At 42.4% G+C, this 12795-nt stretch overlaps 1 protein-coding gene across 1 annotated transcript in view; it reads left to right on the forward strand.

Moving 5' to 3' along the window:
- The first annotated feature begins 1229 nt into the window (after window positions 1–1229).
- Window positions 1230–12795, forward strand: part of CHEK1 (checkpoint kinase 1) — a 167672-nt gene continuing 156106 nt past the window's right edge. The window contains exon 1 of the mRNA XM_086957409.1: window positions 1230–1319. The gene's annotated coding sequence lies outside the window, so the exon portion shown is untranslated. The remainder of the gene's footprint in view (window positions 1320–12795) is intronic.

Consider the following 12795-nt stretch of genomic DNA (forward strand, 5'->3'; position numbering starts at 1 on the left):
GACGCTTGATTCGCCATCTTAGCCTCGCCTCTGGGGTCTACTGCCTGGGCACTGTGTTGGACGAGTACTCCGGATGCTCCTGCACTCCCTGCCGTGTCACTTTGCCCTCTTGGACTACCTGGGGTATTGTCCCTTATAGCCTGCGTGGGGTTGTCCGTCTGCGCCCCTTCCTCTGGCTTGGGGATGGTGCCTTTGGCTGCCAGGGTGCTGGCTGTGGGCTCTGTTCCTTGGGGCAGCACTGACCTGGGTGTAGGGCTTGTCCTCGTTTATACTCGTGCTGTTGCGCTGCTGCCACGCCCTCTGCTCATCCTGTTGCTGTTCTGTCCTTCTGGCTGGTGTGGGGCTGTTGAAGGGTGCCTGCTCCTGTCCCTTGTGCTCACTGGTGGTTTTAATCCCATCCTCGTCGCCACTGTAAAGTTCTCCTTTCCCCCACACCAAGCACTGAGCCTCTGTGTATGTGTAGAGTCTTTATTACACAAAATTGCCAAGTTATATGAGCACAGGGCGCCGAGCGTCTACCTAGTTACAGCTCCGGTCGCCAACTGCCGTTTTCCCCGTTCGCGCCTTTCTCTCGCGTCTAACCGCGCATGCGCGCGCCTCGCGCTCCAGTCTATGGCGTGACGCGTCATTGCGTGTACGCTCATAGACTAGAGCGCACACTGCATAGACCACTACACTGGCACTGGGAAAAAACTTTCTCCCGATTTTTTTTTCTTTTTAAACTCTCCCACTACTTTTCGAATAAAACTGTTGTTTCTGAGATTTCTTAGTTTTCACTGTAACTGTTTTACTTTCCTCCCATTAGAAAGGCTAAAAAAACAAGTATCCGCATTTGTTCACAAACATCTGATGATTTGCACCATATCTGACTGTTATGCACTCTATTTCTATTGAGAACGTAATCATGTGAGGCTACGTCTTGGTTAAGGGTCATTCCTCTAATGATGATGGGGCAGCAAACTGCTGGCGACACACAGGCTGGCAGTGGTGCGGTGAAGAAACATAACTGCCCTAGACTACATTTCCCCTGCCGATCACCTGCTCGACTCCGTTAGGTTTTGCATACACTACCATGGTTCAACAATCAAACAGTTAACGCCTTACTGGGAACCTAGAGACAGTTTAACTCCCGTGCTTCCGCGACACACCGCCGCAATTGACTAGTACAAAATGGCTGCTCCATTTACTATTATTAGTCTCCCAACCGCAGCGCGGTGTTCATTGGTCGCATGCTGCAACCAGTGATTCTGCTCGGAATTACGCATGCGCTCTACCAGTTTTGGTTGGCGGGAAACTAGAAGCTGATTTGTCGTTTTCAGGTAAAAATACTTACAATATAGTTCGTCTTGGTGTAGTTATAGCAAGAAACAAGGAAGAACTGCTGTAGGGGAACTTGCTGGAAGGGAGTACCAGGGAAACTTTAATAGTAGGGCAGCTACGTCTAAGATCAATGGGCTTAAAGGGGCGGAGTGAAGGCAGGTATCTCTGTTATCTAGCATAGCCAGAGTAGGGGTGAAGGGTAGGTTCGCTCTCTTGTGTTTGGAGTGGAGCTGGAAATGGGGTAACAAGTGCTGGCACCACTCGTTTGAAGAGGGAGGCGGGCAGTCTCCGCTACCACTCCAGACAAGGCAGCATCTCAGTCCCTCGTTGAAGGAAGACCGCAAGCACCTCGCTATACCTCTCACTAATATTCGGGTTTAGGGGCGGTGGTTTTGAGGCGCCAAATGTGCGAGAGTTCTGGAACTCAGCACTTTATATAGGAGGACCCCTACTGTCCAGAGAAGATGTTGCCTAACTCCTGCACATTAGAGAGGAGACCATAGTGACATTGGTCTCAAGCCAGACGTTCTCAATCAGGCACACTTCAAACAGTTTAGCTGGTCATACCTAGTGAAGTGGACAAAACCCCATGTGGCGGCGAGGTGTAATGGGTACCGAAACAAAAGTCCATTCCTCAATTCCAGTATGCCGCTAACTTGGCCATTAATGAAATTTGCAGGTAGGGTGTAGGAACAAATAGCAAGCTACCGACAAGTGCTCTAACCCCGCTTCACTGAAAATGAGACGAAAAATAGAAATACATTTGTTGATTTTTATCATTGCTACCACTAAACTTATTCAGTGTTAAACAACTCAAAACCTGGCAAGCTGTCTATTCCAGTTAACAATCGCTGAGCAAAATCTTTTTTTAGTTTTCGTTTTCACGCATTAACTTATTACAACAGCACATCAAATTCTGTGCAACTATATCACGTAAATGGCATTTTTTCGTGAATTCGGAAGCAAAATTCTTAGACCACACAAAAATGTGAACTTGTCAAAAGCCACATATTCCTAAAAGTTATTGACACCTAGTCTGTTAGCTTATTGTTTTTTTTATGTTGAGACCAGTGGGAGGTGCAACAGATTCATTAGTATTACCAACCAACTCATCGGGTGGAAAGAGAGGAAGTGTTGCCAATCCTTTCATGAAAGAGGGAATTTGTTATTCTTTATAACAGGGGAATAGGACCCATTTTACATATATCGCATCCCTCCCCTCCTAAAACGAATTTCTAACACAAGTTCGTTCTGAGGTCCAAAAGAAGAGGGTAATCCGAGGGCTCGCTGGGTACCATGTCACTGTGTTCTTGGTTCTTCCCTCCAGGATGAATAGTGTCATACTCACTGTGTTATCTTGGGCCTGTCTACCTGATCTCTAGTGATTATCAGCTGCAATCTTGGCTACCATGCATGTATTCAAGTTTTTATTCTCCAGGTAGTTATTCATAACGCAATAAAGTGGTGTGCTCTTGAGTTGTCTTTAGATTGTCCCAGGTCCAGGTGTAAATTCTTTCTGATGATCTCTATTCGCTGTCTAAGTGGTATCTATTTTTTTTGCATCACTTTGATCTGTGGATGAATGGCATTTGCATTTTATTCGGTCTCTCCTTAGAGTAAGTACACCAACACACTAGCTCCCAGTTGAATGTACACCTCAGCGATGCTGCATTCTGTTGTTGGTGCCGCATTTCCCTGTGACGTTTTGTGTTCTCCGTTTGACAAATATGGTCATGCATGCAAATATTTGGGGTACATCGCCTAACAGGTGGATTTATGGGGCTACAGGTTTTGTGGGGAAAAGCGTTTTTCAGTATGTCAAAAAGTGTTGTGACTGAGTACAATGAGATTATTGCGTTGGATGTGTATTTCTTGGTGGATATATCTGCGCTATTGGTATAGTGCGAACATTGCCAAAAAAAGGCAGCAGATCACTTTACAGGATCAAAGGCAAGCATACCGTCAACAAGTGATGGGAGATATAGCTGGTTATTGGAATGTGATTGCTTTGTGATGTAATATTCTTTAAATAGGTGTGACGTCAACTCTTTCCTAAAGTGGACCTGATTTGGGGGCAGTCCATATGAATTTTCAAATGTTGCTTAAGATCCTGGATTCGTATATGGAAAAGGGCTTGTTGCCTTTTGGTCCCTTCACTTGCTTAGTTTCCAGTTTGTTGGTTACCAGACTTTAGGTGTGCCCCGAACCTCCAGAGATGGTGAGGGCTCCTGCAAAGATAAGTGGAGGTGCCATCTATTATGGTTTCGTAAATGATTCAGACCCTTTACCTCCGTGGTGTGTCCGTACACTGAACTACTTCTCCATTTGCTGTAGGCCACTATTGTGGGATTCGGTGATGGTAGCCATTCACAATGACAAGGATGTGCCATCTGCCAACTATAAAACTAAAAAAAAAAAAGGATTAAGAAAAAAAAACAACTCTTGCATGTATTAAAGCCATTGCTACATGGACATGGTGATGATTGGACCCTTTACTGGTGCTGTTGCCAAAGCTTGGTCTCAGTTTCAGCTGCTCGTTGTCTGATGTATGCAAGTCTCAATTTCGAGCAGGTCATTTTTTGCTTGTATATAGCTTTGGGTTTTTCTATTCCTCGTTTACTTTCTTGTGTCAAACCCACAAATTAATGCTAGATTATCTACAGTGCCACGGTTCAGATACCTAATGTTCTCTGTAGCAATTGCCACTTGCTGTCTAATGTAGAGCAGTGATGAAGGACGTGTCTGCCTTAAGGGCTCCTGTGTGACTGGGATTTCTGAAGTCTTCTCTTCGTGCATTGTCTACTTGCTATTGAGGCCATTTAAAAACCTGCCTGGAGCTGTCTTTTATGCTAATTGGTCTAATGTGTCTACATTCTGAAGCATATGTATTAAAATGAACAGTTGCACAGTTTGACATGCTCTCTCTTCCCGTGGAATAGGTGATTTTGAATTGCCTGAGAGAGAATCTCTAGGGTTGGTCACCCCGTCTGGCGTATCACTTAATAACCTTAAAACTGTAATTTTAGCATCTGTGCTGTCAAAATAGTTTGTTGCATTGAGAATAAGTGAGTAGTTTGTAGGCCGTCTCCATTGCAAATTTTTGACTTGAAAATTTGATTCACAACAAATCTAAATTAGCTATATCAGAGAAGGGTAAAACAAAGTAATTTTTTTTCTCTGCCCAAGGATGCTGAGCCAGTAGAAAATAGTTCCAACCCAACACTTGTGTTGACTTCTGTGTAGAAGCTTGAGAGATTATAGCCAATAACAACTGAGCCAATAACTGACACATACTTCAAACCCAAAGCAAACTCTCATGACCTACTTGCAAAACAAAGAACAAAACTGAGATGCAGTGGCAAAGAATATGGGCATGTTCAGAAAGCAGTATTGAAAACAAAAAAAATAAAACGCTTTTGGCAGGGAATAATTGCCTTTGAAAGAATGCCCCATGTAGTCTAAAGGGCAACACAGTTCCTCCTATAACGGTTTATGATGATATTTCTCTTCATTTTATCGCTTGCTCTAGAAAGGAGTATAAGAAGGGAGAACTTAACAGTCCTAATGCTCCATGTGGCTCATGATGGAAACTACTTTTAAGAACAGCAAATACTTAACCGTGACTTTCCTTTGGTCATTAAATGGAAAATGTTTTCCTTGTGGGAATATTTACTTAAGACATTTTAAGAATTAGCTTTGTGTAGGATTTAAAAGGCAATTAGAATTACAAGAATGGTCTTTTATTAAAAATAGTCTTTGATTCGGTATTAATGTTGTAAGCACACTAAATTTAAAATACATTTACAAACATATTTTAATTAGTTATTTTTGGGGAAAAATGCCTAACCACTAAGATGTGGACCACTGTGATTTGATCACGTATGAAGTGTGGGTGTTTGGTAGAAAAGGATGATTCAATTCAATGTTATTATTATGATTTGGAACTCAGAGGTCCACATAAAATAGTTACATTTTTCATTAAAAAGAAAAGCAATACATTCAATATAAATTATATGAAATTCTGAAATACAAGAGGAAACCAATCGGCATACAATTATACTCTACTTTACTCAAAGTATGGCCCATGGACATAGAAAGTGCAAAAGTACAATCTAATCAATTAAACATTATAACGGACAACTAAATAAAGTTATTAAATACAAAAAATAAGTAGTACAAATGTTTTACGGTACAATTCTAATGCAGTACTTGTATTTGCGCATTACATCCTGCATTGTAAGCAAAATTAGTACAGTAATTCTATTTTATTCAATGTAAAGTGTTAGGGACCTAAAATGCTGTATTCCACAAAATCATAACCAAATACAATTACTATAGAATTACAAAAATTCAAACAATTCTAAAGTATTTTAAAATTGTTTTAAAAAATGTGCAAATATTTGCGCATACTATTTTTGACGCTGGCACAAAAAGACAATTCCGGGCCTCTGCTACCTTAGTTATGTTATACTTTAAAACATTGGTCTTAGCAATTGGTGCCAGAACGAGTGAAGGTATTATGATTTAAGTTTTAAACACAGTTCCCATAAAGATCATAAAATCTCTCCTTTCTTTCTTTCCCTCCCAAGATCCAGTAATAATTCTTAGTGATGCAGATTCAACCTTAATAACAAAACAGTTCTGCGCACACCATGGGGGAGGTTTCTTAGTACATAGTTCCGGGCATGCTGAGCACACAACACAACATCTATTTTCCAGCTCACTTCAGAAATTGATTTTTTTAAATCAAATTTATTTAAGGGGAGTTTCGGAAGAGGTGCCATCTCACTCTGACCATTTACAAACATATCTAGAGCTTTCATACAGTGAAAAAGTTTGTATTTCAGTGCTGCTCGAATGGAACCAGGTTTGCAATTCAGTAAGCTAATCTCCCCACCTTAAAACAGCCGCCATAGAAAATTCATTCGTAGACGGAACCCTAATTCTATCCGAAGAGCTGATGGTATGGATGGAAAATGCAAATTACAAATTCGGGGACGGATTCACCCTTCAACGATCTCAAAAAAGTACCAATGCCGTTCTTCCATTACCTCACAGGCTTAACTCAGCGAAGGCGGAATCTTATAAACCTCTAATAAAAGAGAGAGGTACCCCACAACCAAAGGGATGGAGTACCACAATAGACTTTCGTCAAACAAATATTCCCTTTGGGACACCTTACTGTTGGAACATATATTCTCAAGACACATGTACACAAACAACAAATACTAACGTGATACTCTATTAGTGAAGCAAAATGTAAACATAGACAAACTTATAAGAATATGCTGAACAGTTTATTCATATTAGAATATATTACAAAATAATTAAAAATATGATTAAAAACAGGGGACAGACAATTAAAATAAGGAAACACTCGAATTCCTATTTGGTAAAAAGGAGGTACCAAACAAAAAATCAATTCAGCAAAGCGTCAGAATTGTCTTCAATTAGTATATAGCACAATCCTCCTTTTTCTTAAGCATCGACGCGTTTCGGCGGACCTTCTATTAAAGCCACCTTCATCAGGTATACATATATTGTCTTCCTAATTAAATCTTGCGTAATAATTCTCAAGATCAATACTTCAGGGTAGGTACCTCTTACGTCCTTCAAATGCCACACGTGTTGCGAGAAGAAACTTCTCTAAAACAGCAGCCTTGCACACTGCTTATATATGCACAAATCAAGGATCGATATCTCTGGTTAGACCGCATATGGGTATTAACGGTTAAAATGACGGTTGCAGTATAACATCTTTATACTAAACTCCGTACTATACACGCGGTATGTGTGCCTGTGAAGGGATGAAACTAGAGATTCTCTAGTCTCACATTTTCAAATATTTAGTCTGACGTCGGTGGGCCCTCGACGCCTCCTTGCGGAGCACCACAAAATACCCAAAAAAACATTTTTCAACTTAAGCTTAAGTTTGATCAAATACACTGCTGGGCATCCATCCGATATCAGTTGAATTCCAATTTCTGCCACCCTTCTTTTTCCACTATATTAGTCTGGGAGGCCTGATATTTCGTTTCAGTGCCCCTTTCTTCCTTTCTTGGGCATAAACCAAAGGAAATTAGGTTCTGCACTCCTATTAAAATTGGGGACAACACGCCCAACACTTAATCAGAGTTAGCAACTGATCTGTGCAGCAGAGCCATAATGATGATAAAATATCTATATTCTCTACACATATTAAAATAACGGAGTGCCCCCCCCCCCCCCTTCAGATTAAGTGGCTGCATACATACTTGGTACCTTATGGGCAAAGATAGACCACAATTCAAAGAAGAATTCATTGAGGCCTTATAGGAAACCCTTGAAGATGACTTACTACTATATAAAGCCGGTAATGATGGAAGACTGGGTAAACAATCCAGAGGTGGGCTCCAGATGAAGTCCAGGGCAATAGGAGACTTTAGCTTGACCTCCCTAATCCGATTCTTTTCAATAAGAGCAACAATGTCTGGCATGGAATAGTCCTCCACTGCACCAAGGTTACTGTGTCACAAATCAACAACGAGCCATCATGAGTTACTACAGGAGTCTCTTTAGGTGGCAACATTTCCGACCCATGAGCCACAATTTGACCACCGAATGGGACACCAGGCGGCGCCATGCGATTATTGGAACTGGACCCGAGATCCATCTTGATGCCAACTGTACCAGCAGTGCTCGGCTTGAATGCAGCCTCAATGCCCATTTCTTCTATTACTTTCACCATACTACACAATTTATTGGACTGGTTTAAAGGGTCAGCTGATGCTGAACCACAGGCAACACTACTGACTTGATGCAAAGCAGAGCCCAGGAACAAAACTGTAACCAATGTTAAGTCGTCTTCATTATTTGCATCTGACATAATCTTCAGTCCCCGTTTCCCTACCCCGCTCCACCTCTTTGAGAATAGGTTCAGATGGTACTGTGACTTTTCCGGCCTAATAGTTTTTTCAGTTTTTAAAGGTGTAGAAGCACTAGTAGAGGTAGCAGTCGCTCCAGAAATGGAGATTGTGCGACCTGAGTGCAGACACCTTGATGGCATCTTGCAAAATTGTCCACACACATCTCCCAGTGACCAGCTCCTCCACTCATTCCTCCTGTGACTCTGCAACTCTGCAACTGAAGGCATTCCCCTCCGGTTTGTCTAGTTCTCCTGGTGACAAACCTTATGATGGGAGCCCAGACGAACGCCCACTGACACACGGTTAGAGGGCAATTCCCATAAGGAGGATCAAGTTAGCTGGTAAGGAGTGATTGTGTAGGGAGCAGAGCCCCCTAGGAGGCACAAGCTGCACCGGCCTAATGCCTTCAGACTAAGCTTACCCTGCGCACTATCTCTCTAGGAAATATTTATATATATATATATATATATATATATTCACTAAAAAAACCCATAGGTTTTAGGCCTTAGTGATGTCACTGACCATGTCATGAATGATGTAATATGTGACATCATCAGCATTGGATTGCGGATGCGCGAAATATATAGTTAGTGCACCTAACTATATGTCGAATTTCATTGGTTTTATATCAATAAAATGTCCAGCTAACTATATAGGAGGAATTTCAATGGTTTTTTATATGTTAATTCCTAACTATATAAGGCCTAAAACCTATGGTTTTTTTAGTGAATTTCATTGGTTTTTTAAAGGCTAATTCCTAACTATATATAGTGTATAACCTATGGTTTTTTCAGTGAATTTCATTGGTTTTTTAAAAGCTAATATATATATATATATTCCTAACTATATAAGGCCAAAAATCTATGGGTTTTTTAGTGAATTTCCAAGGTTTTTTAAAGGCTAATTCCTAACTATATATAGTGTATAACCTATGGTTTTTTCAGTGAATTTCATTGGTTTTTTAAAAGCTAATGTATATATATTGCTAACTATATAAGGCCTAAAACCTATGGTTTTTTCAGTGAATTTCCAAGGTTTTTTAAAGGCTAATTCCTAACTATATATAGTGTATAACCTATGGTTTTTTTAGTGAATTTCATTGGTTTTTTAAAAGCTAATATATATATATTTATATATATTACCAGGGGCGACTAGGTTAAAAAACAGACTGTGAACATTTCATGTTAAATATTAGAAGTTAAATATATATCAGATTTCACACAATGTAATTCAAACTAGGTCATGTTAAATATTGGAAGTTAAATATATATCAGATTTCACACAATGTAATTCAAACTAGGTAATGATGTATTTAGCTGTACATTTAAAGACATATTTTTCTTTAGCAAGTGTATGTTAGGAAACCTGACACAGCCAATTAACCACGTTTCTAGACAGAGATTTCCTGGATCTTGTCTCATTCTTACGTGGATTTACCCCTTTACACCGTTTGCAGAGCGGCCAGAATCCCACTCTGAATACCTGTGCACTCCCCTAAAGACCTGAAGCTTTGGCCTTTTCAAACCATTGTAACGTAGTAAGCCATCATACTTGTTTAGAGTGTAGTCTTCAAGAGTTACAGCTTCTTAGCACATGGACACGTGCATTGCCTGTAATATGAGACTTTGAATGCAACCTGTTAACCTAAAATCCCCCAACTCGAGTTTTCAGCAGCTAACATTTCCATGCGTAATACTTCAATTTGTAATCTCATTCGGGCTGGTAAATTTAGTTACTGATTCGTTCGACATTACCTGGGGCACTAGTAATGAGAGTCTGTTTGGAAATCTTAAAAAACTGAAAAGAAAACAAGAAATGCTCTGCTAGTGAAAGAATCTGTCAGCTCACAGTCAAAGTCAGATACACATGCTGCCTCATAAAATATGGCTAAATTCCACTGTTATCACATAATGCACGAATCAAGGCAACCAGCGTCCCCATTCAGACCACCACTGAAATCAATGAATAAGTATAGGAAGATCAAAAAAGAACTTTTTTACTTTGAAGGCAGAGCAAAGCTAGAAATGTCTATTTTGCTCTTTTCCCAGCTGGAAATGGTCATAAAGTTATTGGCTGCAGTAACTATCTTCCATGATACGAAGGAGAATGGATTATCCCAGTTGTGCTAGGGGTGTAGAGGAAGAAGTTTCTCAACGGGGACAAATGTTTTTCCCTGCAAAGAAGATGTTCTTTCACCCATTTGCCTGTCTTTTGCATAACGCTGAATTGTACGAAAAATGAAGTCTTAAAAAAGTAAAATAGCATGGGTTTTCAGGATACACTATTACATCTGTTTTTTGTGAATGGTGAAAAAGGGTGAAAAGTATGTTATGACATCATCGCCGTTCCTTTAGACTTTTCTAAATGCATTTGCTGTTCTGCTTTTCTGCTAGCGCTATATAAAACTCTCAAATACATGAATAGTTCCTCAAGGTTGCTCTTGGTGTCCATCTTGCAGCATTTGAATTGTGATGATTCCCAGTTTGACAGTGTTACAGTCCAGTAAATCAGATACTTGCTTGAGCCCAGCCTTTTTGTATGGCGATGCGTTTGTCCTCCTGTTAGTAATGCACACTGTTTGCATTAATGTAAAGCTTAATTGAGGTTTTTATGTGTTTTTCCTAAAGATGTCACGAGCCCACACCTGACCATGCAGAACTTAAGTGAGGAAACAAAAAAGTCTGAACCCTGCAATGGCCTGCAGGTAGAGAAAGGACAAAACACCGGTGATGTCTCCAAATAATACACCCGAGACCTGCTCTCCAGCCCATTCCAAATACCTTCAGTTCACTACACCTGCCCGTTTGTGACATATTCGAAACGAGGGCGCTCTTTAGGGGCTTGGCAACTCTGTAAGGCTTCTCCGGTTGGCGGCGCGGGCTCCTCTTCCACAACGGAGCCCCGCCTGCACCTTCAGGCGCCGGGCCCCTCGTCTCTCCTCAGACTGCGGGGCGGGACTTCTGGCCACCTCTCCTAGGGCCGCGCCATGATTGGCCGGCGGGCCTGAACACTTCCGGGTCGTCGCGGGCAGCGCGGCGGCCCGTTCCAGGCACTCGTAGGCGGGGGATACGCAGCAAATGCCGGGTGGGCACCGGCTCTTTTTAAAAGACAATAAATCGAGGTGGGCACTCGATTTTAGGGCGGCAATGTCCCTGGCAGGGTGGGCACCTGCCAGGGGACTTCAAAATCGTCCTCCCGGCCCCGCCCACAACCAGGCGGCGGCCATCTTAAGGCAGCTCGGGCGGCGGAGGTGATCTCGGGGTGCAAAACGAGGGGTGGGCACCCTCGAAATTAAATTAAAAACATAAAAATGAAAGACAGAAGCCCCCCCCCCCCAAAAGAAAATCACGGAAAATCGCGGGGTGCGCGCACCCGTGCGCGCTTATAGATATATAAAGTCAAGTCATAAAATTTATATAGCGCACTACATACCCAGAGGGTTTCAAGGCGCTTAGGAAGGGGAGGATGATTATTTGTCAAAAATCCACGTTTTAAGCTGTTTTCTGAACGCTAGGTGATTCTGGGTGAGGCGAAGGTAAGCGGGGAGTGAGTTCCATGTTCTGGCAGCCAGGTATGAAAAGGATCTGCCTCCCATGGTGGTCTTGTTGATGCGAGGTACAGTGGCGAGGGCTTGGCTGGAAGAGCGAAGTTGGCGGGAGGGGGTGTAGAAGGACAGTCGAGAGTTGAGGCAATCTGGTCCGATGTCGTAGAGTGATTTGTGTGCGTGGGTAAGCAGACGGAAAGTAATCCTCTTATTGACGGGTAGCCAGTGGAGGTCTTTGAGGTGACCAGAGATGTGTTCGTTGCGTGGGATGTCTAATATGAGCCTGGCTGAGGCGTTTTGGATTTGTTGTAGTTTCTTCTGGAGTTTAGCGGTGGTACCTGCGTAGAGGGTGTTTCCGTAGTCCAGTCGGCTCGTGACCAGGGCATGGGTGACTGTTTTCCTTGTTTCGGTGGGGATCCAGCGAAAAGTTTTTCTGAGCATGCGAAGAATGTTAAAGCAGGAAGAGGATACGGCGCTGACTTGTCTGTTCATAGAGAGTGAAGAATCCAGGATGACGCCAAGGTTCCGTGCGTGGTCTGTCGGGATGGGTGCATTTCCGAGGGCTTCCGGCCACCAGGAGTCGTCCCAAGCAGCGGGGGATTTACCTAAGATGAGGACTTCTGTTTTGTCTGAGTTCAGTTTCAGACGGCTTTGTTTCATCCATTCGGCGACTTCTTTCATTCCTTCGTGTAGGTTAGTTTTGGCGGTGCTGGGGTCCTTGGTGAGAGATAGGATCAGTTGAGTGTCATCCGCGTAAGAGATGATGTTGAGGTTGTGTTGGCGGGCGATGGCCGCGAGGGGGCTCATGTATACGTTGAAGAGGGTGGGACTGAGTGAGGATCCTTGTGGTACGCCGCAGATGATTTCAGAGGCTTCGGACTTGAATGGTGGGAGGCGGACTCTCTGGGTTCTGCCGGTGAGGAACGAGGTGATCCATTCCAGTGCCTTTCCTTGGATTCCGATGTTTCTGAGGCGTTGTAAAAGGGTGCTGTGGCAGACTGTGTCGAAGGCTGCAGAGAGGTCGAG

Source organism: Lissotriton vulgaris, chromosome 2_1, assembly GCF_964263255.1.
Source record: "Lissotriton vulgaris chromosome 2_1, aLisVul1.2, whole genome shotgun sequence".
NCBI lineage: Eukaryota > Metazoa > Chordata > Amphibia > Caudata > Salamandridae > Lissotriton > Lissotriton vulgaris.